The sequence below is a fragment of the Haemaphysalis longicornis genome, unplaced genomic scaffold (genome assembly GCF_048455015.1).
Source record: "Haemaphysalis longicornis isolate Haplotype H1 unplaced genomic scaffold, Haemaphysalis longicornis Haplotype H1 scaffold_61, whole genome shotgun sequence".
Classification (NCBI taxonomy): domain Eukaryota; kingdom Metazoa; phylum Arthropoda; class Arachnida; order Ixodida; family Ixodidae; genus Haemaphysalis; species Haemaphysalis longicornis.
This window is the reverse complement of record NW_027526409.1, coordinates 1,442,182-1,468,277: the sequence shown is the minus strand read 5'-3', so window position 1 is coordinate 1,468,277 and position 26,096 is coordinate 1,442,182. Positions and strand designations below refer to the sequence as shown.

At 51.9% G+C, this 26,096-nt stretch overlaps 1 long non-coding RNA gene and 1 other non-coding gene across 2 annotated transcripts in view; both read right to left on the bottom strand.

The window, feature by feature from the left end:
- Positions 1-26,096, bottom strand: part of LOC144144093 (uncharacterized) — a 145,090-nt gene that overhangs the window by 15,050 nt on the left and 103,944 nt on the right. The gene's annotated exons all lie outside the window — the stretch shown is intronic.
- Positions 23,740-23,842, bottom strand: LOC144144099 (U6 spliceosomal RNA). The gene has a single exon (XR_013317157.1). It is a non-coding gene; the product is annotated as a U6 spliceosomal RNA (small nuclear RNA).

The window sequence follows — 26,096 nt, the reverse complement described above, 5'->3', positions numbered from 1 at the left end:
GCGCCTTGACGAAGTCCTGACCTGCCTGTCTAACGCCGGACTGCAACTGAATACGAAGAAGTGCCGTTTTGCAAGCAAGAGCATTAAAGTTTTGGGGCATGTCGTTTCCAAAGAGGGAATACGTCCGGACCCAGACAAGACAGCCGCGGTTGTAAACTTTCCTCGGCCCCTCCAACTGAAAGATCTGCGGAGCTTCCTTGCCCTGGCGTCATACTTTCGCCGTTTTATTCGCAACTTTGCGACCCTCGCTTCCCCTTTGAACCAGCTGTTACGTGCCAACGTGCCCTTCATCTGGTCAGACGATTGCCAGAAAGCATTTCAAGCCCTTAAGGACGCCCTTACAGATGATCCCGTCCTGTGTCATTTTGACGATACAGCGCCTACCATCCTGCATACTGATGCCAGCGGGTGCGGCATTGGCTCCGTTCTTCTTCAGCGTAACACTCGATCCAGAGAAAGGGTGGTAGCATATGCTAGTCGCTCACTGACACCCGCTGAGCAAAACTACACTATCACTGAACAAGAATGCCTAGCTGTTGTATGGTCCATTCAGAAGTTTCGCCCATACTTATACGGCCGTCATTTCACAATCGTCACAGATCATCATGCCCTCTGTTGGCTCTCAACTATGAAAAATTTATCTGGGCGCCTAGGCCGTTGGGTCTTACGTTTACAGCAGTTCGACTTTACGGTCGTGTTCAAGTCCGGTAAAAAGCATTTAGATGCTGACGCCCTGTCGCGATGCCCACTATCTACTTCGTCGTCTGCTACCATCACCGAACCACGCCAACCCCGTTTACCTTTGGCGCCTATCAACCATACTTCGGTGGATGCGTTAACTGACCTGCCATCGATTCAGCGGGCAGATACGTATTGTCGGACTCTCATCGACCGCCTGAATGGATCTGCCCGACCACCCAATAGCCGGCTGCGACGCCAACTTAACAACTTCCGGTTGATTGATGGAGTACTTTGCCACATGAATCGCCATGCTACAGGCTACAAATGGGTGCCAGTAATTCCTCGTGAGCTTCGTCTTGGCGTGCTTAAAGCACTTCATGATGATGCGAAGGCTGGACATCTTGGCTTTGAAAAGACATACGACCGCGTCCGGAGTCGGTTTTTTTGGCCAGGCTTATCCACAAGTGTTGCAAAGTATGTCGCATCGTGCGCCCCGTGCCAACACCGCAAGCGGTCTACGTCCCCTCCCGCTGGATTGTTGAACCCGGTTCCCTGCCCATCTGTTCCTTTTGAAACCGTGGGCATAGACCTGTATGGGCCCTTACCTCCTACATCTAATGGCTGCCGCTGGATCGTAACTGCGGTGGACCACTTGACTCGATACGCGGAGACTGCTCCCCTCCCGTCTGCCTGTGCTCACGAAGTTGCCGACTTCACCTTACGCAATATCATCTTGCGACATGGAGCCCCTCGGGTCCTGCTGAGTGACCGCGGCAAGACATTTCTTACTCAGGTCCTTGCCGAAGTCCTTCGTGCTGCCAACACCATTCACAAAACTTGCTCTAGTTATCATCCCCAAACAAATGGCCTTACCGAACGTTTTCACCGCACTTTATCCGATATGCTGTCTATGTACATAAGCCCCGACCACCGAAACTGGGATATCCTACCCTTTGTTACGTTTGCTTACAATTCAGCGGTTCAACGCACGACGGGTTACTCCCCCTTCTTCCTTGTTTATGGCTGCCAACCCTCTTTTGCACTGGACACCGCCTTTTTCTCTGCTCCGGTCTCTGCCACTTCACCATTTCATGAACAGTTCGCCACGCGGATCGCTCACTGTCGACGGATGGCACGACTTCACACGGATTCGAGTCAGCAAGAACGGACGACGCATCACATCGTTCTGTTGTGTTCTGCAAAGGGGATGAGGTGCTACTTTGGACTCCGATTCGCACATCAGGCCTCTGTGAAAAGTTTCTTCACAGATACCTCGGTCCCTACGTCGTCGTCGAACAAGTTTCTCCAGCCAATTATCGTGTTTTTCCAGTGGATACTCCAACGGACCGTCGCTGCCGTGGAACAGAAATCGTGCATGTCTCCCGCTTGAAGCGTTTTCACCGTCGCCAGCCATAACCGCCGGCGGCCAGGCGGCCGCCTTCAGCCGAGAGGGAAAAATGTGTGAGCATTCGCGGCGTTACATTAATGGGATACGCAGTGCAAGTGATACCGCCACTATCATGGCCAGTGTGAGCACTGAGGGATACGCTTCCCAATCTCTTGAACTGACGCCCCATCGCCATTACCATCTGTAAATAATCATCAGCATCATCGTCGGTCTCGCGCTTCCCGGTACGTTCGCTCCGAGGAGGACAATAAACGTCGTCTCCGAGACCTCGTCCCTCACTCTCTCAAGATATATATATATATATATATATATATATATATATATATATATATATATATATATATATATATATATATATATATATATATATATATATAAGAGAAGAAAAACTTCGAAAAAGGTAAAAGCACGATTGTGGCCTACGTTTCAGCAAAGAGAACTTGCTTTCCCAGGTTTTCTTGACTGCCAACCCTTATTTCTGTGTTATTTCTACGAGCCCCTCATTTCCTATTCTGATTCGCTACATCCATAGCGAGGGCCTCTGTTCTGGCAGTTTTCGTGCCATAAGGAGCTTAAGAGGGTTCAACACTGGTTGACCACTCTCGACATGTCGTGGACACTCGAGTCACGGCGCGGGGTTTAAAAAGAAGGTCCCTTCACCCCGAGAAGTCAGAGTGGCGCTGGCGACCACCCCCAAGCACAGGAACAAAATTACATTGACATAAATACGCCAGAAAGCGGGGACGAAAATCGCCCCGCTGGTAGCGTAGCGGTTATCGCACCAGACCGGTAGTCTGGAGGTCGTGGGTTCGGATCCCATCCGGCGGGCATTTTTTCTTCGCTTTCTGTCTTTCCAAATTATTTATCTGTTTCAATGACCTACCACAACCTCCCCTTTGCTTTCCGAGGTTTTCTTGACTGCCATCCCTTATTTCTGTGGTTAATAAATATACACACACACACACATATATATATATATATATATATATATATATATATATATATATATATATATATATATATATATATATATATATATATATATATATAGTAAGGAAATGAGGGGCTCGTTGAGGAAATTCAGAAAGATAGGTCAGCAGTCTACAATGCCAAAGGAGGCATAGGGGTGTGGTTAGGCTCTTTTCTTTTTCACTATGGTTAATTAGGTAAACAGTTTTTTAAATGTACAGAAGAAAGAAAGAAAGAAAAACACGCGCCCAGAGTGGGGACCGAACCCACGCCTTTCGATTACATGTCGAATGCCTTACCAATTCGGCTATCTGGGCGACTGTGTTCTCCTTCGCTTTCTGGGCTAATTATATTTACTAGAAGTGTATCTGACTCTTGAGGGTGGTAGCCAGCGCCACTCTGACTACACGGGGAGAAGGGGACCTTCTTTTCAACCCCCGGGGCATGACTCGAGCGTCTACAGCCTGTCATGGGCGGGTTACTGGCGGGAAGCCCTCTTATGCTACCTAGGCATCAAGGCTGCCAGAACCGAGACCCTCGCTAGGCTTTCGCAGAATAATATAGTAAGGAAATGAGGGGCTCGTTGAGGAAATACAGAAAGATAGGTGAGCAGTCTACAATGCCAAAGGAGGCATAGGGGTGTGGTTAGGCTCTTTTCTTTTTCACTATGGTTAATTAGGTAAACAGTTTTTTAAACGTACAGAAGAAAGAAAGAAAGAAAAACACGCGCCCAGAGTGGGGACCGAACCCACGCCTTTCGATTACATTGGTAAGGCATTCGACATGTAATCGAAAGGCGTGGGTTCGGTCCCCACTCTGGGCGCGTGTTTTTCTTTCTTTCTTTCTTCTGTACATTTAAAAAACTGTTTACCTAATTAACCATAGTGAAAAAGAAAAGAGCCTAACCACACCCCTATGCCTCCTTTGGCATTGTAGACTGCTGACCTATCTTTCTGTATTTCCTCAACGAGCCCCTCATTTCCTTACTATATTATTCTGCGAAAGCCTAGCGAGGGTCTCGGTTCTGGCAGCCTTGATGCCTAGGTAGCATAAGAGGGCTTCCCGCCAGTAACCCGCTCATGACAGGCTGTAGACGCTCGAGTCATGCCCCGGGGGTTGAAAAGAAGGTCCCCTTCTCCCCGTGTAGTCAGAGTGGCGCTGGCTACCACCCTCAAGAGTCAGATACACTTCTAGTAAATATAATTAGCCCAGAAAGCAAAGGAGAACACAGTCGCCCAGATAGCCGAATTGGTAAGGCATTCGACATGTAATCGAAAGGCGTGGGTTCGGTCCCCACTCTGGGCGCGTGTTTTTCTTTCTTTCTTTCTTCTGTACATTTAAAAAACTGTTTACCTAATTAACCATAGTGAAAAAGAAAAGAGCCTAACCACACCCCTATGCCTCCTTTGGCATTGTAGACTGCTGACCTATCTTTCTGTATTTCCTCAACGAGCCCCTCATTTCCTTACTATATTATTCTGCGAAAGCCTAGCGAGGGTCTCGGTTCTGGCAGCCTTGATGCCTAGGTAGCATAAGAGGGCTTCCCGCCAGTAACCCGCTCATGACAGGCTGTAGACGCTCGAGTCATGCCCCGGGGGTTGAAAAGAAGGTCCCCTTCTCCCCGTGTAGTCAGAGTGGCGCTGGCTACCACCCTCAAGAGTCAGATACACTTCTAGTAAATATAATTAGCCCAGAAAGCGAAGGAGAACACAGTCGCCCAGATAGCCGAATTGGTAAGGCATTCGACATGTAATCGAAAGGCGAGGGTTCGGTCCCCACTCTGGGCGCGTGTTTTTCTTTCTTTCTTTCTTTCTTCTGTACATTTAAAAAACTGTTTACCTAATTAACCATAGTGAAAAAGAAAAGAGCCTAACCACACCCCTATGCCTCCTTTGGCATTGTAGACTGCTGACCTATCTTTCTGTATATATATATATATATATATATATATATATATATATATATATATATATATATATATATATATAAATCTAGAGAAAGGTAAACTCACAAAGCGCGCAGAAATAGTATAAGTAAAGAGTCGGATGCACAGCAAGAACAATAACAAACAACGTTTACTTACGTAGCGGCAACGGGACTTGCCTTCATCAGAGTAAAGTTAAATGATTTTGCTCATGTAACTTTACTCTGATGAAGGCAAGTCCCGTTGCCGCTACGTAAGTAAACGTTGTTCGTTATTGTTCTTGCTGTGTATCCGACTCTTTACTTATACTATATTTATATATATATATATAAATAAATATATATACAGGGTGTCTCAGCTATCATGCACCAAGTTTTAAAAAAAGCGTAATGGCGTAACTCGAAGAAAACCTATTGGATATTGTTTGCAGTACTGTGAAGAAGCGGTGACTAATTTTTTCGTTAATGAGACTTAACTAATTATTTATAATTAATTATCTAACTCGATAATTATTGTCCTAATCACTGAAGTGTCAATGAGGCATTTGTAGGTATCGACGAGGGGCATCTAACTGCGGTATGTTCAGCGACGAACTAATTGCGTACTCATTTATTCTGACTGATAAAGAAAATCCGCGAAATATGAAAAATACCACGTGACGGCGCATCCGCGCGCATTGTAAAGCAGCGCCCCAAATAAGCTGATTGAAAGCAACTGCTTCCGGTGTTACCCACCCGAAGAGACAGCGCATCACCTTGATAAGGCGAGTGTGCAGATAAGGCACAAAGTCGGTGGCGATTTCTTCTTTCTTTCTTTTGTTTATTTCATTCTGGCTAACTCAGAGGCAGCCTGTTTGAGGGCGTTGCTTTACTATGCGCGCGGACGCGCCGTCACGTGGTATTTTTTATATTTCGCGGGTTTTCTTTATCAGTCAGAATAAATGTGTACGTAATTAGTTCGTCGCTGAAAATAGCGCAGTTAGATGCACCTCGTGGGTACCTACAAGTGCCTCATTGACACTTTAGTGATTAGGGCAGCACTTCGCGAGTTAGATAAATAATTACAATTAATTAATTAAGTCTCATTAACGAAAAAAATGCTGTCCGCTTCTCCACAGCACTGCAAACATTATCCATTAGGTTTTCTTCGAGTTACGCCATTACCCTTTTTTAAAATCTTGGTGCATGATAGCTGGGACACCGTGTATATAAAGCAGTTAAGAAGTTCCAGACTACCGTAGCCATAGGTCAAAACTTGGGTGCAGACACTTGGAAAACACTGAACAAGGGTTTTATTGTTCCCAACAGTTGCGAAAGGAGAACCTTTCTCCTTCAGGGGTTATTTTAGAATAGACAGAAAAACGCTTATACACACTTTGCCTCCGAGGGCATCCCTTTCTCCTCACCCTCGTCAATGAGAGCTCTCAGGGAGAGTAAAAGAGGGGGAGAGTAAGAATAAGATGTCGTAACTATACTACAGAAGGTGGGAAAAAGCAAGAAAAGAGGAAGGGAACGAGGAAAGTTGTAAATGGGAAGGAGACACAGTTGCGGCATTGATAGACAGAAAACAGGCATAAAGTTCAACCAATGTGTGTCTACAGAGAAAACGGCGTGCTGCGTCTGCGTGCGGAAAGACAGAGAGAGATACATAAAATTTGGAAAGTCGAAGCTCGAAAGCCTGAATGAAAAGTCTGTGGATGGCAGAGAAGCATGCTGGAACGATAGATAGGGGCACGACGATGAGCTGGGCCAAACCAAGCGGTCGTTTCAGCCGGTCGGAACAGGGCGAGCACCAGACAAGCGGGTGCGATACGGCGGGACCAAAACTGGACCATGATAGTGTCCTGACCCTGGTGCATGCCCACAGACGGAAGACTGTCTGTGGCACTATCCTCGCACTGGCGCATACCACCAAACCGGAGATTGTCCGTTGCATTAACTCGGTGACTATCTTCTTTGCAATATATTGTTGCGAGGATGATGTGGTGAAACCTCATGGTTGCCGCCTGAGAGACCGTGGGACTATGTGCCTGCGCCATACCGGCTATGCGCCTAGCGCTGAGAGGGAACGAAGAGGAAGACGAGGATTGGTCTCTCGCTAGTATTGCGGCCACCTTGCTGGACTGGTGACTCTTTCCACTCGGACTGGTTTTCGTGTAAATACCTGCTAATACACCAGTATTCCTTGCGCCTTCCTCGTAACATCTTGTGGTGGAGGTTGCGGTCCGATCCCTATCAGTCGAATTCACCCGACACGGAGCTGCGTAGCGGTCGCCACATCGGTCTACAGACCATGTCATCGACTCAAGCACCGGCTGGCACGGCACCGGTCGTCATCGTGTCCCCTCCAAGAGAACCCGGTACGTTCAATGGAACAGATAGCCTCGACGTTGAAGACTGGCTCCGCCGGTATGAGCGAGTTAGTTCTCACAATCGCTGGGACGACACTTTGATGCTGGCGAACGTCTCCTATTCTTTGAGGGGCGCAGCAGAGACTTGGTTCGATACCAATGAGGCCACGGTAACAAGCTGGGACGACTTCAAGCAGAAGCTCCGCGCCATTTTTGGCCAGCCCGAAGCTAACCGCCTTGCTGCCAAAAACAAGTTGGCCTCCCGTGCGCAAACGTCTACTGAATCGTATGTTGCGTACATTCAGGACGTTCTCGCCCTGTGTCAAAAGGCCGACAACCAGATGTCTGAAGACGACAAAGTAGCGAATGTGTTGAAGGGCATCGCCGACGACGCTTTCCATCTGCTTGTCTGCAAGGACTGCACGAGTGTCGACGCAATAATTAAAGAGTGCCGTCGCTTCGAGCAGGCAAAAAGTCGCCGCATCGCGCCGCAGTACGCCCGCCTCCCCAACACTGCCGCGACTTCGTCGTGTGAAGACCTTTCCCCACGCCCTGCTTCGGCGGCTGAGGTTAGCCCTACCCGAACTCCAAGTATTACTCAGGTCGTGCGTCGGGAGCTGGAGGCAATGGCCCCGGCACTTTCCACCCAAGCACCTGATAGCGGCATGCATATGCTGCCCCTTATTCAGGCCGTCGTGCGCCAAGAAATTGCGACCATGGGCATTCCTACCACCTGCGCCGCGAATTGCCGCAATGTCCGCCCCAACTCCGCCTTCGCCGAACCGCGGGCTGATTTCGGCTTTCCTCGCTCTCGGACAAGAAACCTCGCTGAATGGCGCACAGCGGACGATAGGCCCATTTGCTTTAACTGCCGTCGGGTCGGTCATGTGGCCCGTTACTGCCGGTCCCGCTGGTTTTCGTCGCGCCTACAGCCCCCTGTTGATTCTTCTCCCGTCGACGCCAGACATCGCCGCTTCATGAATCCCGAATCGTCGCCGTATGCCGAAACTTCCGTCCACGCTTCCCGATTCAGCCGTTCTCCGTCTCCGCAGCGCCACCAGTCCCGCTCGCCGCAGCCTCGCCGTTTCCAGTCACCGGTTCCGGGCGGACGCACCTCCTCGGAAAACTGAGAAATGCAGCTCCCGGAGGTGACGCTGCATTTTCGACCCCTGACCGAAATCCTCTTCTTACGATACCGGCTCAACATAGCTTACTTGAAGTACAGGTAGATGGTGTGCCCGTCAAGGCCCTCATTGACACTGGTGCGCAAATTTGTATTATGAGTGCTGCCCTTCGTCGTCGTCTTCGTAAAGTACTGACCCCTGCCCCTTCTTGTGCTGTGCGTGTTGCTGACGGAGGTACGCCTTCGGTTGCCGGAGTATGTGCTGCCCGTGTCAACATCGCTGACCAACAAACTGTTGTTCTATTCACAGTGTTGGACCAATGCCCATATGACCTTATTCTCGGTCTTGATTTCCTTTCCGCCCACTCTGCCCTAATTGACTGTTCCGAAGGCCTACTCCATCTTGAGCTACCCTGTTCCGACGCCGCGATTGACGAAATTCAGCAGAAGCCACGGTGCGTATCCGCGGACCACACCCGGTTACCACCGCATTCTGCCGCTTATGTCCCATTGACACCGAGCCCTCCGGTTGCAGACGGCGTATACGAGGTTTCGCCCATTGTTGAGGTGTTCCTCACGCGGAATGTGGCGCTGCCTCACACCCTGGTCACTATAATTGACAACCACGTTGAGCTACCGTTCATCAACTTCGGCTCCTCTGCGCAGCTCCTACCGGAGGGCATGTCTCTCGCAACGATTTCCCTTCTCGAAGACTACCACGTCGCCGCCCTGACCATCGATGATAACCTTCATCATTCGAACGACGAATCACGAACTCCAAAACCCGACCACCATTACGCTGCGATGATTTCCACCGACTTACCACCCGCACACGCCGGTGAGCTCCTCAATCTCCTATACTCTTACCGAGACATTTTTGACCTTGACAACCGTCCACTCGGTAAGGCAACCGCTGTGAAACATCGCATCAACACCGGCGATGCCAGCCCCATTCACCGAAGGCCTTACCGCGTGTCCCACACTGAACGTAAAGTCATCCAGGAGGAAGTGGACACCATGCTCCGCAGAGATATAGTAGAGCCTTCTTCGAGTCCTTGGGCTTCTCCCGTCGTCTTAGTAAAGAAGAAAGATGGCAGCTGGCGTTTTTGTGTCGATTACCGCCACTTAAACAAGATTACCAAGAAAGACGTGTACCCTCTGCCCCGTATAGATGATGCCCTTGATTGCCTCCATGGTGCAAAATACTTCTCCTCCATCGACCTCCGATCCGGATACTGGCAGATTGCGATTGACGACCTTGACCGAGAGAAGACAGCCTTTGTAACACCAGATGGCCTCTATCAATTCAAAGTCATGCCGTTCGGCCTCTGCAATGCGCCCGCCACATTCGAACGCATGATGGACTCCCTATTACATGGCTTAAAGTGGTCCACATGCCTCTGTTACCTAGATGATGTCGTCGTATTTTCCCCCGATTTCGACACTCACCTTCACCGACTTTCCGACGTACTTGACGTGTTCCGACGGGCGGGTCTTCAGTTAAACTCGAAGAAATGTCGCTTTGCGCACCGCGAAATAACCATTCTTGGCCACCTTGTTGACGCCAATGGAGTCAGACCTGATCCTGAGAAAGTTCGCGCCGTCCAGCACTTTCCCAAGCCGCAGTCGACTAAAGATGTTCGCAGCTTTGTCGGCCTGTGCTCATACTTTCGCCGCTTTATAGCGGACTTCGCCACTATCGCCCGTCCCCTCACCGAACTTCTCCGAAAAAACGTGACTTTTTCTTGGGGCCCCGATCAAGCAGAAGCATTCTCAACCTTGGTTTCTCTGCTTACAGCATCCCCTATATTGGGGCATTTCGACCCATCCGCACAAACGGAGGTCCGGACAGACGCCAGTGGCCACGGCATAGGTGCCGTTCTAGCACAAAAACAACATGGTCGCGAGCGCGTTATTGCCTATGCGAGTCGTCTCCTGTCCACATCTGAGCAAAATTACTCGATCACCGAGCGCGAGTGTCTCGCCTTGGTGTGGGCAGTTGCCAAATTTCGCGCCTACCTCTACGGCCGACCTTTCTCTGTTGTAACGGACCACCATGCACTGTGCTGGCTTTCCTCGTTGAAGGATCCGACAGGACGTCTGGGCCGCTGGGCTTTAAGCCTTCAAGAATACACCTTCTCCGTCGAGTACAAGTCTGGCCGTCTACACCAAGATGCCGACTGTCTCTCCCGCCTCCCCGTCGACCCACCTGATACGTGCACGTTTGATTCCGACGCGTGTGTCATGGCCTTATCTGATTTCCTGCACATAGGGCAGGAGCAACGCCGCGACCCTTCATTGCGACGCATAATTGAACAGATTGAGTCTGCAAATTCCGACCCGTCGCTTCACGCCTTCTTACTCCAGGATGGCGTGCTGTACCGCCGGAACTTTCGCTCTGATGGTCCCGCCTTGCTCCTTGCTGTTCCCGAGCACATGCAGTTGTCGGTACTACAGCAGCTCCATGACGTTCCCACAGCTGGTCACCTTGGTTTAACCCGCACCTATGACCGCACACGCCGGCGCTTCTACTGGCCTGGTCTGTACATGTCAGTGCGCCGCTACATCCAAGCATGTGACTCCTGTCAACGGCGCAAGACCCCGCCTGTGCCGCCAGCCGGGCTGCTACAACCGATAGACGTCCCCCATGAACCGTTCCATCGGGTTGGCGTCGACTTACTCGTCCTTTTCCGGAATCTACCTCGGGCAACAAATGGGTTGCGGTTGCAACGGATTACACCACGCGTTTCGCCATTACCCGTGCCCTTCCGACAAGCTGTGCGACTGACGTTGCAGATTTTCTACTCCGTGACGTCATTCTCCAGCATGGCGCCCCTCGACAGCTTCTTACCGACCGAGGTCGGTACTTTCTGTCTCGAGTTGTCAGCGACATTCTTCGTTCCTGCTCTACCGCCCACAAGATTTCGACCGCCTACCATCCTCAAACAAATGGTCTTACGGAACGTCTTAACCGAACACTCACGGACATGCTTTCGATGTACGTGTCAGTTGACCATCGAGACTGGGACAATGCCTTACCTTATGTAACATTTGCCTACAACTCTTCCCGGCATGACACGACTGGATTCTCACCGTTTTATCTTCTTTACGGACGTGAGCCGACATTACCGATGGACACATTGCTTCCTTCTTGCTCGGTTGCTACGGAATACGCTAATGAAGCAATCACACGGGCACATCTCGCACGCGAAGTGGCTCGTGCAAAACTCTCAGCGTCCCAAACGTCGCAAAAGATCCGGTATGATCGCAGCCACAGGAGTATTAGCTATTCCCCTGGAGCACTCGTTTTGTTGTGGTCACCCAATCGTCGTTTGGGCCTGTCTCAGAAACTTCTGTGGTGCTACAACGGTCCGTACCGTGTTTTGCGCCAGGTAACAGATGTGACCTACGAGATTTCGCCAGTACTTCCAACGGGTTCACCAAGTGGCCGTCAATCAGACATCGTCCATGTGACACGACTCAAGCCCTACCACGCCCCCACACCTCTTCCTGCTACCTAGCACCGGGACGGTGCTTCTCGTCCAGGGGGTTGTGTTGCGAGGATGATGTGGTGAAACCTCATGGTTGCCGCCTGAGAGACCGTGGGACTATGTGCCTGCGCCATACCGGCTATGCGCCTAGCGCTGAGAGGGAACGAAGAGGAAGACGAGGATTGGTCTCTCGCTAGTATTGCGGCCACCTTGCTGGACTGGTGACTCTTTCCACTCGGACTGGTTTTCCTGTAAATACCTGCTAATACACCAGTATTCCTTGCGCCTTCCTCGTAACAATATATATATATATATATATATATATATATATTGTATGGAGATAGTAGTCTCCGACACGACGACATACCTTGCGGTTAGTGTGCGCCAATCTCCCCTGTACAACCGACGGGGTATGTACCGGGGGAAGGACTACTATGGGCCGCATGATGATGGCAGGTGCAAGGTGCTGCGCGAGAGAAGAAGAGGCACGGTCAGCATCGCGTGGCTCGCTCTAAGAGAACGCACCGAGACATCTTTCTGCGCTGCCTTACCCATCTCTGGTCTCTGCTTCTTTCCAAGCGTCTTGCCGGTCCCCAGCTCTAATCCCCCTTACAGTGTGGTGGAGGTGCGGTTCCCCTTTGCCTTACCAGCCTGGAACTACGGAGCAAGCGCATAATTCGACCAGTATTACAAGAAATCCATTGTGAAATGGCGCCTCCGCAGCATGAACCCATCATGTGCTCCGGATCTCTTCCTCGACGCGACCCTGCCAATTTCTCCGGCGCCGACGATCATGACGCAGAAGACTGGCTGTCATCTTTCGAAAGAGTGAGTGCCTACAACCGCTGGGATGACCCGACGAAGCGTGCTAACGTCGGCTATAGCCTTACTCAAATAGCCGAGCGGTGGTTCCTCAACAACGATGCCGACATGACAACCTGGTCTGCCTTCAAAACGAGATTCTTAGAAGTGTTCGGTCGCCCCGCCGTCCGCAAGCTTAAGGCTGAACAGAGCTTACGTGGGCGCGTGCAGCTTGCCGACGAAACTTACACGAGCTATATTGAGGACGTTGTCGACCTCTGTAGGCGCGTGAATCCTGCTATGCCCGAGTCCGAGAAGATCAAGCACGTCTTGAAAGGCATCGAAGACGGCGCGTTCCAGATGTTGCTCAGCAAGGACCCCCAGTCGGTTGGAGACATAATCAAATGGTGTCTTAGCTACGACGAGCTCAGGAAGCAGCGCATTTCTACCCGCCAGTGCTTCCCGAATGACGAACCGCATCGGGCCTCACTTTCAGCACTTGCAGTGTCATCTGATCTTGCGCCTCTTCTTCCACACATTGAACAATTCGTGCGCGAGGAGGTTGCGCGTCAACTTAACCTCCAGCCATTGGCATCCACGCCCTCATGCCCGTTACCTACGACAGTACGCCGCGTAATTCAAGACCGAGTCGCCGAAGCGCTCCCGTTAGACCACCAGCCTACATCCTCGAGTGCGCACCTGGTCCCGGCCGTTACTGCTCACCTCGACTCGCCCATGGCTGCGCCCGCAGAAGCACCTGTGGCGGCGCCTCTCTTTTCGGCTGTGGCAGCACCTATTCCTTCCACCATGGCGGCACCCTTCGCTACCCCGGTGGCAGGGCCTTACACGTATGCTACGATTTGTGCGCAGCCACCGCCCGCAACATTTCAGCCGCTGCAGTATGCCACAAGTCAGCGGGTGCTCCCATATCCTCGTGCTGCAGCTCAAGCCCCCAACCCATGGCGCACGCCCGATAATCGCCCCATATGTTTCGCGTGTAACGTTCCCGGACATGTCGCACGTTTCTGCCGACGCCGACCGCTTCAGACGAGTGACGTTCCTCGAGCGCCCGCCTTTGGCTCTCCGCCCCACTCAGCGTCCGTTCCTTCTGGCTCAACGCCTGCTTCGTATTCACCCGACGGGTTTCCCTTTTCTGGCCGCCGTTCTGCTTCCCCACGCCGCCGTTCCATTTCCCCGATGCGCCCCCGTGTGAACCCTACAGCCGAGGGAAACTAGCAGCCGCAGTTCCTGAGGCACGAGCTGCGAAACTGTCGAACGTGCTAAGTCCTCATATTTCGCCTTGTAATGTCATTGATGTGATTGTGGATGGTACCCCGGCACTCGCGCTTATTGACGCTGGAGCAGCCATATCTGTGATTCATGAGACTTTTTGCCGCAAAATTCGCAAAGTGATGACGCCGCTTTCAGGATTTACTCTTCGTACTGCCAACGCACAGCCCGTTCAACCGCTAGCCATGTGCACTGCTCGCGTTACCATTCAAGCCATTCCCCACATTGTTGAACTGGTCATCCTACGCTCATGCTCTCACGACGTCATCCTCGGCTGGGATTTTTTGTCACGTAACCGCGCTGTCATCGACTGCTTCCGTGCAGAAGTTGAACTGTTTTCACCTAATGATGGTGCGGCGGAAACTAGAAGCGTGAAATTGTTTGCTGCCGAAGATGCTTCCATTCCCCCATCCTCTTCCGTTGTTGTACCTGTATCGTCAGCTGATGTTCCGGACGCCACCGTTCTCTTCACGCCATCCAGTCTGTTTTCGTCGCGCACAAACCTACTCTTGCCGTTCGCTGTCCTGGACATCAAATGCGGTTCGAGCATCATGTCAATTTCTAACCCGTCTCCTTGTCCGTCTCGAGTGCTTCGCGGCGAATGTCTTGGGTACGTCGAAATTGTTGCCCCACACCTCGTTTTCGACATCCCGAACGAGTCAGCCACAGGCCATCTCGACGCGCAAAGCCCCGACACCACTTTCGATCCGGCAGTTTTTCTGCCTTCCATAGATACTGGCCTCACCACGGAGCAAACAGACCAGCTCCTGGTTCTTCTACAACGATTCCTCACGTCCTTCGACTCCCACCAAACAACCCTAGGGCGCACGTCAACTGTCTGTCATCAGGTTGACACCGGGAACCACGCACCACTGCGCCAGCGACCATACCGCGTGTCACCCAAGGAACGCCGCGTTATCGAGGAGCATGTAGGCGATATGCTGTCCCGGGACGTTATTAGACCCTCCACGAGTCCCTGGGCTTCCCCAGTCGTGCTTGTCAGCAAGAAGGATGGGTCCATTAGATTTTGCATGGACTATAGACGTCTAAACAAGATTACACGGAAGGACGTGTACCCGCTACCTCGAATAGATGACGCGCTGGACTGCTTGCAAGGTGCCGAGTTCTTTTCTTCATTAGATCTGCGCTCGGGTTACTGGCAAGTACCCATGGCTGAGGCTGACCGACCGAAAACAGCGTTTGTGACATCGGATGGGCTCTACGAATTCAACGTCATGCCCTTTGGACTGTGTAATGCGCCAGCGACATTCGAACGAATGATGGACAATGTTCTGCGTGGGCTGAAGTGGCGTAACTGTTTATGCTACTTGAACGACATTGTCGCGTTTTCACCGGACTTTACGACCCATCTCCAGCGACTTGACCAAGTCCTTACGTGCCTTACTTCGGCTGGCCTGCAAATGAACCTTAAGAAATGCCGTTTTGCTGCCCGCAGACTTACTATATTAGGTCATGTGGTATCTAAAGACGGCATCCTACCAGATCCAGCCAAGCTGCGTGCGGTTCGCGAGTTCCCTAAACCGACCACAATGAAGGAGCTTCGAAGCTTCATTGGGCTTTGCTCCTACTTTCGGCGATTTGTCCGGAACTTCGCGTCTATCATCGCACCATTGACGCAGCTTATCGGTGACGCCAAAGAAGTTTTAAACTGGTCAACGGCTTCCGAGAGAGCGTTCGAGACCTTACGAAGGCTTCTGACATCACCGCCGATATTGCGCCATTTTGATCCTACCGCGCCCACTGAACTTCACACGGACGCCAGTGGTACCGGTCTCGGCGCTGTCCTGGCTCAATGCAAGGCTGGTTTTGACGAGTATGTCGTGGCGTACGCAAGTCGCGCTCTGACAAAAGCCGAGTACAACTACTCCGTCACAGAAAAAGAGTGCCTTGCAATCGTTTGGGAAATTAGTAAATTTCGACCCTACCTCTATGGCCGCCCTTTCGAAGTAGTCACGGACCACCATGCTTTATGCTGGTTGGCATCGCTGAAGGACCCGTCCGGACGTCTGGCCCGCTGGTCACTTCGGCTCCAGGAGTACGACGTTCGTGTTGTTTACCGCTCAGGAAGAAGACACACCGACGCAGACGCCCTTTCTCGTTCGCCATTGCCATCGGAAGCCACTACGTCAGCGCTGGTGTCGAACATCGACGTGTCGTCGCTACAAATTGACGACATGGCAACCGAGCAGCGGAAGGACCCCTGGATAGCTTCGGTACTAGACTTTCTTGCAAACCCTACAACGTCTTCCGCATCTCGCACACTGCGGCGCCAAGCAGCGCATTTTGCCATTCGAGAGGAGCTCCTGTACCGGCGTAACTATTCCGCAGAAGGCCGCAAATGGTTGCTAGTGATACCGCGTCACTTGCGCTCCCAGATATGCGCATTGTTTCATGCTGACGCCCAGTGTGGGCATGCTGGCACACTAAAGACATATCAGCGCCTACGCCTACGCTACTACTGGCGAGGCATGTACACGTTCGTCGCGAAGTACATTCGCTCCTGCACTGACTGCCAGCGTCGTAAGACCCCTTCACGACACCCCACTGGAGAGCTGCAGCCGCTACCATGCCCGGAACGTCCTTTCGATCGGATTGGGATTGACATCTACGGACCCCTTCCAAGCACTCCATCAGGCAACCGTTGGATCATCGTCGTGGTGGATCACCTGACTCGATACGCCGAAACAGCCGCCCTGGCCACCGCAACAGCACGCGACGTCGCCATTTTTCTACTCCGGCGTTTTGTCTTACGCCACGGTGCGCCCCGAGAGCTGCTTAGCGACCGAGGCCGCGTATTTCTCTCTGACGTCGTGGAGGCGCTGCTAAAGCAATGCCAGATTGTCCACAGAACCACGACTTCATACCACCCCCAGACAAATGGCCTTACTGAAAGGTTCAACCGCACCCTTGGAGATATGCTCTCCATGTACATATCGTCCGACCATTCAAATTGGGACATGGTGCTACCTTTCGTCACGTACGCATATAACACCGCCACGCAAGCGACCACAAGCTTTTCACCGTTTTTTCTTCTATATGGACGTGAGCCGTCTTGCCTGATCGACACTATTTTGCCCTACCGCCCCGACGCCTCTGAATGTGCCCCTGTTTCCGAGATGGCGAGGTACGCGGAGGAATGTCGACAGCTCGCTCGCAAGTTCACATCAGACGACCAAGGACGCCAGAAGTCTCGACATGACAGCTCCGCCGCTGCACCAACGTTTGAACCTGGATCCCTTGCATGGCTTCGTGTGCAATGCCCCAATCCTGGTCTTTCGGGGAAATTCCTTGCTAAGTACCACGGCCCATATAGGATTCTCGAACAAACATCGCCCGTGAACTACCTCGTCGAGCCCTTGACTCCCACCTCAGACCTTCGTCGTCGAGGTCGTGAAATAGTGCACGTTGAACGTTTGAAGACCTACTACGATCCCCTCGTGGTTTCGTCCCCTTAAGTCGCCAGGATGGCTCCTCTTTTCGGCGGGGGGTGATTGTACTGGAGATAGTAGTCTCCGACACGACGACATACCTTGCGGTTAGTGTGCGCCAATCTCCCCTGTACAACCGGCGGGGTATGTACCGGAGGAAGGACTACTATGGGCCGCATGATGATGGCAGGTGCAAGGTGCTGCGCGAGAGAAGAAGAGGCACGGTCAGCATCGCGTGGCTCGCTCTCTAAGAGAACGCACCGAGACATCGGTCTGCGCTGCCTTACCCCTCTCTGGTCTCTGCTTCTTCCAAGCGTCTTGCCGGTCCCCAGCTATAATCCCCCTTACAATATATATATATATATATATATATATATATATATATATATATATATATATATATATGTATATATATATATATATATATATATTCAAGCGTGGTTTATTGGACCACTAACGAGCAGTTAGACCTGCGGAGAAGCCGAGGTTCTTCGTGCCAAGCAAGCTGTGTCCGACGCGATACTCGATCGGCACGTGCGCCAAGCGATACTTCTGCCTTCTCGTCGTCGGGCGTGCACCAAGCCGAATATCCCCAATGGGGAATTGTCCTTGCACGAGCGCCTATGATGATTGCATCGATCGCGTCCACAATCAACGCTACAATATTCGCCCCCGCTGGAAAAGGAGCCATCCTGGCGACTCAAGGTGACGAGGAGACCACAGGATCGTAATACTCTTTCAGCCGGTTGGCGTGAACTATTTCGCGTCCACGGTGTCGACGGTCGGGTGCTGGAGCAACCGGTTCGACGAGGTAGTTCACTGGTGAAGTTTGCTTGACGACTCTGTAGTGTCCATGATATTTTGCAACAAACTTCGGTGAGAGACAAGGTGTAGGGCATGGCACCCAAAGCCAGAAAAGTGAATTAGGCCTATAGGTTGGACCCGCGGTGGAAGCGTCGATATTATGCTTCTGCTGTTGCTGGTGTTCAGATGTGAGCGAGCGGGCGAGCTGGCGGCACTCTTCAGCATGCTTGACTATTTCCGAAATGGGTGCGAACTCGGTCTGATCTGGGCGATAGTGCAAAATTGTGTCAAGAGTGCATGCTGGCTCCCGTCCGTAGAGCAGGAAAAAAGGTGAGAATCCCGTCGTCGTCTGCGTGGCCGTGTTGTAGGCGTACGTGACAAAAGGAAGTATCACGTCCCAGTCAGAATTGTCCGACGCCACGTACATCGAAAGCATATCACTCAAAGTGCGGTTAAATCGTTCTGTGAGTCCATTGGTTTGCGGGTGGTAAGACGACGTAGTTCGGTAATTCGACATTCGACGTAGTTCGGTAGTTCGGTAATACGACGTAATTCGACATTCCCGCAGGAGGGCTTCGATGACTTCCGAGAGGAAGACGCGACCTCGGTCACTGAGCAGCTCTCGAGGAGCACCATGGCGAAGTATGAAGCGGCGTAACAGGAAGGACGCGACGTCACGTGCCGTGGCAGTTGCTAGAGCAGCGGTTTCTGCATAGCGCGTTAGGTGATCCACCGCCACAATGACCCAACGGTTGCCAGCGGCTGTGCAGGGTAGGGGTCCGTAAAGGTCTATCCCAATGCGGTCGAACGGTCTTTCGGAGCACGGCAATGGCTGCAGCGGGCCCGCCGCAGGAGTAGGAGGGGATTCGCGCCGCTGACAGTTGATGCTTGACCGGATGTACTTGCGGACGAACGTATACATTCCCCGCCAGTAATACCGTAGGCGAAGCCGCTCATACGTTTTTAACTCATCGGCGTGCGCGCAGCTGGTGTCAGCGTGGAAGGATGCGCATATGCCCATGCGCAAATGGCGAGGTATCACCAGTAACCATTTGTGACCTCCTGATTGGTAGTTGCGCCTGAAGAGCATATCGTCGCGGATTGCAAAGTGGGCAGCTTGTCGGCGCAGCGCACGCGACTCTTGAACAGAGGGCACGCCTGAGAGGAAGGCAATAAGAGAGGCAATCCAGGGGTCCTTGCGCTGCTCGGCCGGCATGTCCGTGATGTCTAGGGACGACAGGCCGGCATCAACAGAAACGGAACACGAGTCTTCCGCCGGTAGGCGGGAGCGGGAGAGAGCGTCAGCGTCTGAATGCTTCCGGCCGGAGCGGTACAGCACACGTATGTCATGCTCTTGAAGGCGTAGAGCCCAGCGACCAAGGCGGCCAGACGGGTCCTTGAGCGACGACAACCAACACAATGCGTGGTGGTCCGTCACAACGTCAAAAGGACGACCGTACAAATATGGCCGAAATTTTGTAAGCGCCCATACGATGGCCAAGCACTCCTTTTCCGTGACCGAATAATTAACCTCAGCTTTGGTGAGCGTACGACTGGCATAAGCGACGACATAATCGTCAAAACCAGCTTTGCGTTGGGCAGGCACTGCACCGATTCCGGCGCCGCTGGCATCCGTGTGGATTTCTGTTGGCGCGGTCGGGTCAAAGTGTCGCAGAATAGGCGGGTAAGTAAGGAGTCGCCGTAACTTCGCGAAGGCGTCATCGCAATCCCTCGTCCAAGCGCCAATACTGCTTTCTTTGCCGAGAAGCGCCGTCAAGGGCGCAATTATGGCGGCAAAATTGCGAATGAAGCGGCGGAAATAAGAACATAGACCAATAAAGCTCCGTAGAGCCTTCATGGTGGTCGGTTTAGGGAACTCGGCGACCGCACGAAGTTTGGTGGCGTCGGGAAGAATTCCCTCCTTCGACACAACGTGGCCCAGTATGGTCAACTTTCGCACCGCAAAGTGGCATTTCTTCAAGTTGAGTTGCAATTTGGCATTGGCAAGGCAAGTCAAAACCTGCTCCAGGCGCCTCAAATGAGTGTCGAAGTCGGGAGAAAAAACGACTATGTCATCGAGATAACAAAGACACGTTTTCCACTTCAGGCCGCGCAAAATAGTGTCCATCATCCTCTCGAACGTGGCAGGAGCGTTGCACAGGCCAAACGGCATGACGTTAATTCATACAGGCCGTCAGGAGTGATGAGCGCCGTTTTCGCGCGATCGGCCTCCGCCATGGGTACCTGCCAATATCCAGACCGCAGATCAAGGGAAGAAAAAAACTCGGCGCCTTGTAAACTGTCAAGGGCATCGTCGATCCGTGGTAAAGGATAGACATCCTTCCGCGTTATGCTGCTCAGACGGCGATAATCTACGCAAAAGCGGATGGAGCCGTCCTTTTTTGTGACAAGCACCACGGGAGACGCCCACGGACTGTTGGAGGGCCGAATTACTCCCCGCTTGAGCATATCGTTCACCTGTTCGTCAATAGTGCTGCGCTCCTTCGGCGACACACGGTACGGTCGTTGGCGCAGGGGTGCATGCGAGCCGGTGTCGATGGAGTGGGCAACTGCAGATGTTCGGCCCAGCGGGGCCTTTGCGCCGTCAAAAGAAGAGCGGAACCGATATAGCAGAGCGAGGAGCCTCACTCGTTGGTCCAATCTGAGTGTAGGATCGATCGAAGCGCCAATGTCCGGAGGCGACAGGTCTGGTGTTGACGGGGCAGGACTCAGTCCAGCCACTGGAACCCATGACGGAAAGTCGTCTGGTACGGCGGTGACAAGGTGTGGCCTAACAACTTCGACGCAGCCAAGGACCTCACCGTGCAGGAGACGAAGGGGCTCCAAGGACTCGTTGGTGACGACTATGGCGCTCGTGCCAGCATTAACTGTCAGTAGGGCGAATGGCAGGGACAGCGATTTTCGATGGAGAAATAAGGGCGACGGCGTAAAAAGAACAGGTGCGTCGGGAATCGAACAGCAGCAGAGCGGTACGAGAGCAGCCGAGCGGGGAGAGATGTCCGTTTCGTGAGCCACGGTGAGCTTTGCTGGGGCGGCGGACTGAAGGTCGTCGTAAGGCGCGTCCAAGGGAGAATCAAATTCTACTTGCGCACGCGCACAGTCGATTATTGCGCGATGGCGAGATAAAAAGTCCCAGCCTAAAATGACGTCATGGGAGCAGGATGGCAGCACGAGGAACTCAACGGGGTACACGACGTCTTGGATCGTGACACGCGCCGTGCAGGCTGCCAAAGGTTTTACAGGTTGCGCAGTTGCGGTACATAATGAAACTTGCGGCAGTGGCGTCGTAACTTTTCTAAGCGAGCGGCAAATATCGGCGGTAATGACGGAGACGGCTGCGCCTGTATCGACTAGTGCGACTGTACATACACCTTCAACAGATACGTCGATTACATTTGTAGGCCTTTTGCAGTTCGAAAGTCGCGCAGCTCTTGCCTCCGGAACTGCGGCGGCTAGTTTTCCTGTTCAGTTGGGCTTGAACGACGTCGCATCGGCGATAGTGACCGGCGACGTGGGGTGCTTGAACGGCGGCTATCGGCGTCACGACGGCTAAAATCGTTGTAACCGGAGGCAGGCAACGGCGACCTGGGTGACACGTCTGTCATTAGCTGCGGAGACCCGTGTGGAGAGCCAAAGCCAAATCTGTGGTTTCCAACGTCATCATTCATCCCGGGCACGCTGCGGCGGCAGTAACGGGCCACATGGCCTGGAAGTCGGCAGGCGAAACAGATGGGGCGATTATCAGCCGTGCGCCACGGATTCACCGGTGGCGGATTTCTGTGTACCGCAGAGCGTGGCGGGGTTGGTGGCATGGCCCGAAAAGACGTCCCAGCTGGCTGTACCGGTCTCCCCATAGCTTCGGCATACGTGAGGGGTGCATAGTATAGAGTGGGTGGCAGTGCCTCGGCCACCTGTTCCTTGATCATGTGGCGAAGCGCTGGAAGCGTCGGCGAGACAACGGAAGGAGTCACTTCGGTAGGCTGCGGAGGCACTGCGTATCGTGGAGATGGGCCAGGAACAGACGGTGGCATCGTTGATCCAGGCTCCAGGGTAAGAAGGGACACTTGCCGAGCGACTTCTTCGCGAACAAACTGCTGAAGCTGACGCATCAAGGATGCATCGGCCCCCGGCTCTGTCAAGCTCGACAGCGGCTCTCCCTGGGCAGAAGAGTTCCGGGTAAGCGCCCTCTGTCTGCGGAGTTCTTCGTAGCTTCGGCAGTGGGTGATGATGTCAGCAACGGTTCGCAGATCTTTCGCTAACAGCATTTGGAAAGCATCATCATCGATTCCTTTTATGAGGTGCTTAATTTTCTCTGCTTCCGCCATAGCTGAATCAACACGGTTGCAGAGGTCCAGAACATCCTCGATATAGCTTGTGAAGGTCTCTCCAGCACGCTGTGCTCGTGTGCGGAGACGCTGCTCAGCAAGAAGCTTCCGTACGGCGGGACGGCCGAAGACCTCGACAATACGATTTTTGAACTCAGCCCAGGTAGCCATGGTGGCGGCGTTGTTGTGGAACCACTTCTTGGCTAGGTGGTCCAAATGGAACACAACGTCATTAAGCTTCATGCGATCGTCCCATCTGTTGTGCGCACTTACTCGTTCGTACTGCGACAGCCACTCCTCCACGTCGTTGTCATCCATTCCATCGAAGTTAGGGGGGTCGCGCTGGCGAAGCACACCCGAACATATGATGGGCTGCGGTGCCATGTCCCGGTCTGTGTTCAGCTGCATCACGGGCTGTAGCCGCCTGCTTCGTAACTCCAGGATGTGGTATCGGAGTCTTGCGATGCGAAGGTAGAGTCACGCTGGCAACGAACCCGCACACTCCACCAAACTGAAGCGTGGTTTATTGGACCACTAACAAGCAGTTAGACCTGCGGAGAAGCCGAGGTTCTTCGTGCCAAGCAAGCTGTGTCCGACGCGATACTCGAACGGCCCGTGCGCCAAGCGATACTTCTGCCTTCTCGTCGTCGGGCGTGCACCAAGCCGAATATCCCCAACGGGGAATTGTCCTTGCACGAGCGCCTATGATGATTGCATCGATCGCGTCCACAATCAACGCTACAATATATATATATATATGAGGAAAGCAAGTTCTCTGCTGAAACGTAGGCCACAATCGTGCTTTTACCTTGTTCGAAGTTTTTCTTCTCTTATATATATATATATATATATATATATATATATATATATATATATATATATATATATATATATATATAAATATATATGTGAGAGAGAGAGAGAGAAGCTCTTTATTAAAGAAGGAAAGGCAGAGAGGTTTGCCAACATGCGTACGTCGACATGCTACTCTGCAGGAAGGGGAACGGGGAAAAGACAGATGAGTAGTAAAAAGAAGAGTAGTAGGTGAAAGAGGGCAAAAAAAGAGAGGGTCATATAAAGGGACATGCGGCGTAGCATAGACTAAAAATGTGGAACGCTTCAGGATTTTGCGTGTAATCCTTGCGCAGGGGCCATGCTAATCTTCTCTGTATCGTTCCAATTTTAGTATATGTACTTTGGAAGTACAATATATATGTGTGTGTGTATATATATATACATGTATATATATTTATATGTGTATATATATATATATATATATATATATATATATATATATATATATATATATATATATATACATATATATATATAAATATATATATATATATATATAAATATATATATATATATATATATATATATATATATATATATCTTTATATATATATATATATATATATATATATATATATATATATATATATATATATATATATATATATATATAGGTTTTACAGGTTGCGCAGTTACGGTACATAATGAAAATTGCGGCAGTGGCGTCGGAACTTTTCTAAGCGAGCGGCAAATATCGGCGGTAATGACGGAGACGGCTGCGCCTGTATCGACTAGTGCGACTGTACATACACCTTCAACAGATACGTCGATTACATTTGTAGGCCTTTTGCAGTTCGAAAGTCGCGCAGCTCTTGCCTCCGGAACTGCGGCGGCTAGTTTTCCTGTTCAGTTGGGCTTGAACGACGCCGCATCGGCGATAGTGAGCGGCGACGTGGGGTGCTTGAACGGCGGCTATCGGCGTCACGACGGCTAAAATCGTTGTAACCGGAGGCAGGCAACGGCGACCTGGGTGACACGTCTGTCATTAGCTGCGGAGACCCGTGTGGAGAGCCAAAGCCAAATCTGTGGTTTCCAACGTCATCATTCATCCCGGGCACGCTGCGGCGGCTGTAACGGGCCACATGGCCTGGAAGTCGGCAGGGGAAACAGATGGGGCGATTATCAGCCGTGCGCCACGGATTCACCGGTGGCGGATTTCTGTGTACCGCAGAGCGTGGCGGGGTTGGTGGCATGGCCCGAAAAGACGTCCCAGCTGGCTGTACCGGTCTCCCCATAGCTTCGGCATACGTGAGGGGTGCATAGTATAGAGTGGGTGGCAGTGCCTCGGCCACCTGTTCCTTGATCATGTGGCGAAGCGCTGGAAGCGTCGGCGAGACAACGGAAGGAGTCACTTCGGTAGGCTGCAGAGGCACTGCGTATCGTGGAGATGGGCCAGGAACAGACGGTGGCATCGTTGATCCAGGCTCCAGGGTAAGAAGGGACACTTGCCGAGCGACTTCTTCGCGAACAAACTGCTGAAGCTGCCGCATCAAGGATGCATCGGCACCCGGCTCTGTCAAGCTCGACAGCGGCTCTCCCTGGGCAGAAGAGTTCCGGGTAAGCGCCCTCTGTCTGCGGAGTTCTTCGTAGCTTCGGCAGTGGGTGATGATGTCAGCAACGGTTCGCAGATCTTTCGCTAACAGCATTTGGAAAGCATCATCATCGATTCCTTTTATCAGGTGCTTAATTTTCTCTGCTTCCGCCATAGCTGAATCAACACGGTTGCAGAGGTCCACAACATCCTCGATATAGCTTGTGAAGGTCTCTCCAGCACGCTGTGCTCGTGTGCGGAGACGCTGCTCAGCAAGAAGCTTCCGTACGGCGGGACGGCCGAAGACCTCGACAATACGATTTTTGAACTCAGCCCAGGTAGCCATGGTGGCGGCGTTGTTATGGAACCACTTCTTGGCTAGGTGGTCCAAATGGAACACAACGTCATTAAGCTTCATGCGATCGTCCCATCTGTTGTGCGCGCTTACTCGTTCGTACTGCGACAGCCACTCCTCCACGTCGTTGTCATCCATTCCATCGAAGTTAGGGGGGTCGCGCTGGCGAAGCACACCCGAACATATGATGGGCTGCGGTGCCATGTCCCGGTCTGTGTTCAGCTGCATCACGGGCTGTAGCCGCCTGCTTCGTAACTCCAGGATGTGGTATCGGAGTCTTGCGATGCGAAGGTAGAGTCACGCTGGGAACGAACCCGCACACTCCACCAAACTGAAGCGTGGTTTATTGGACCACTAACGAGCAGTTAGACCTGCGGAGAAGCCGAGGTTCTTCGTGCCAAGCAAGCTGTGTCCGACGCGATACTCGAACGGCCCGTGCGCCAAGCGATACTTCTGCCTTCTCGTCGTCGGGCGTGCACTAAGCCGAATATCCCCAACGGGGAATTGTCCTTGCACGAGCGCCTATGATGATTGCATCGATCGCGTCCACAATCAACGCTACAATATATATATATATACATATATATATATATATATATATATATATATATATATATATATATATATATATATATATATATATAAGGAAAGCAAGTTCTCTGCTGAAACGTAGGCCACAATCGTGCTTTTACCTTGTTCGAAGTTTTTCTTCTCTTATA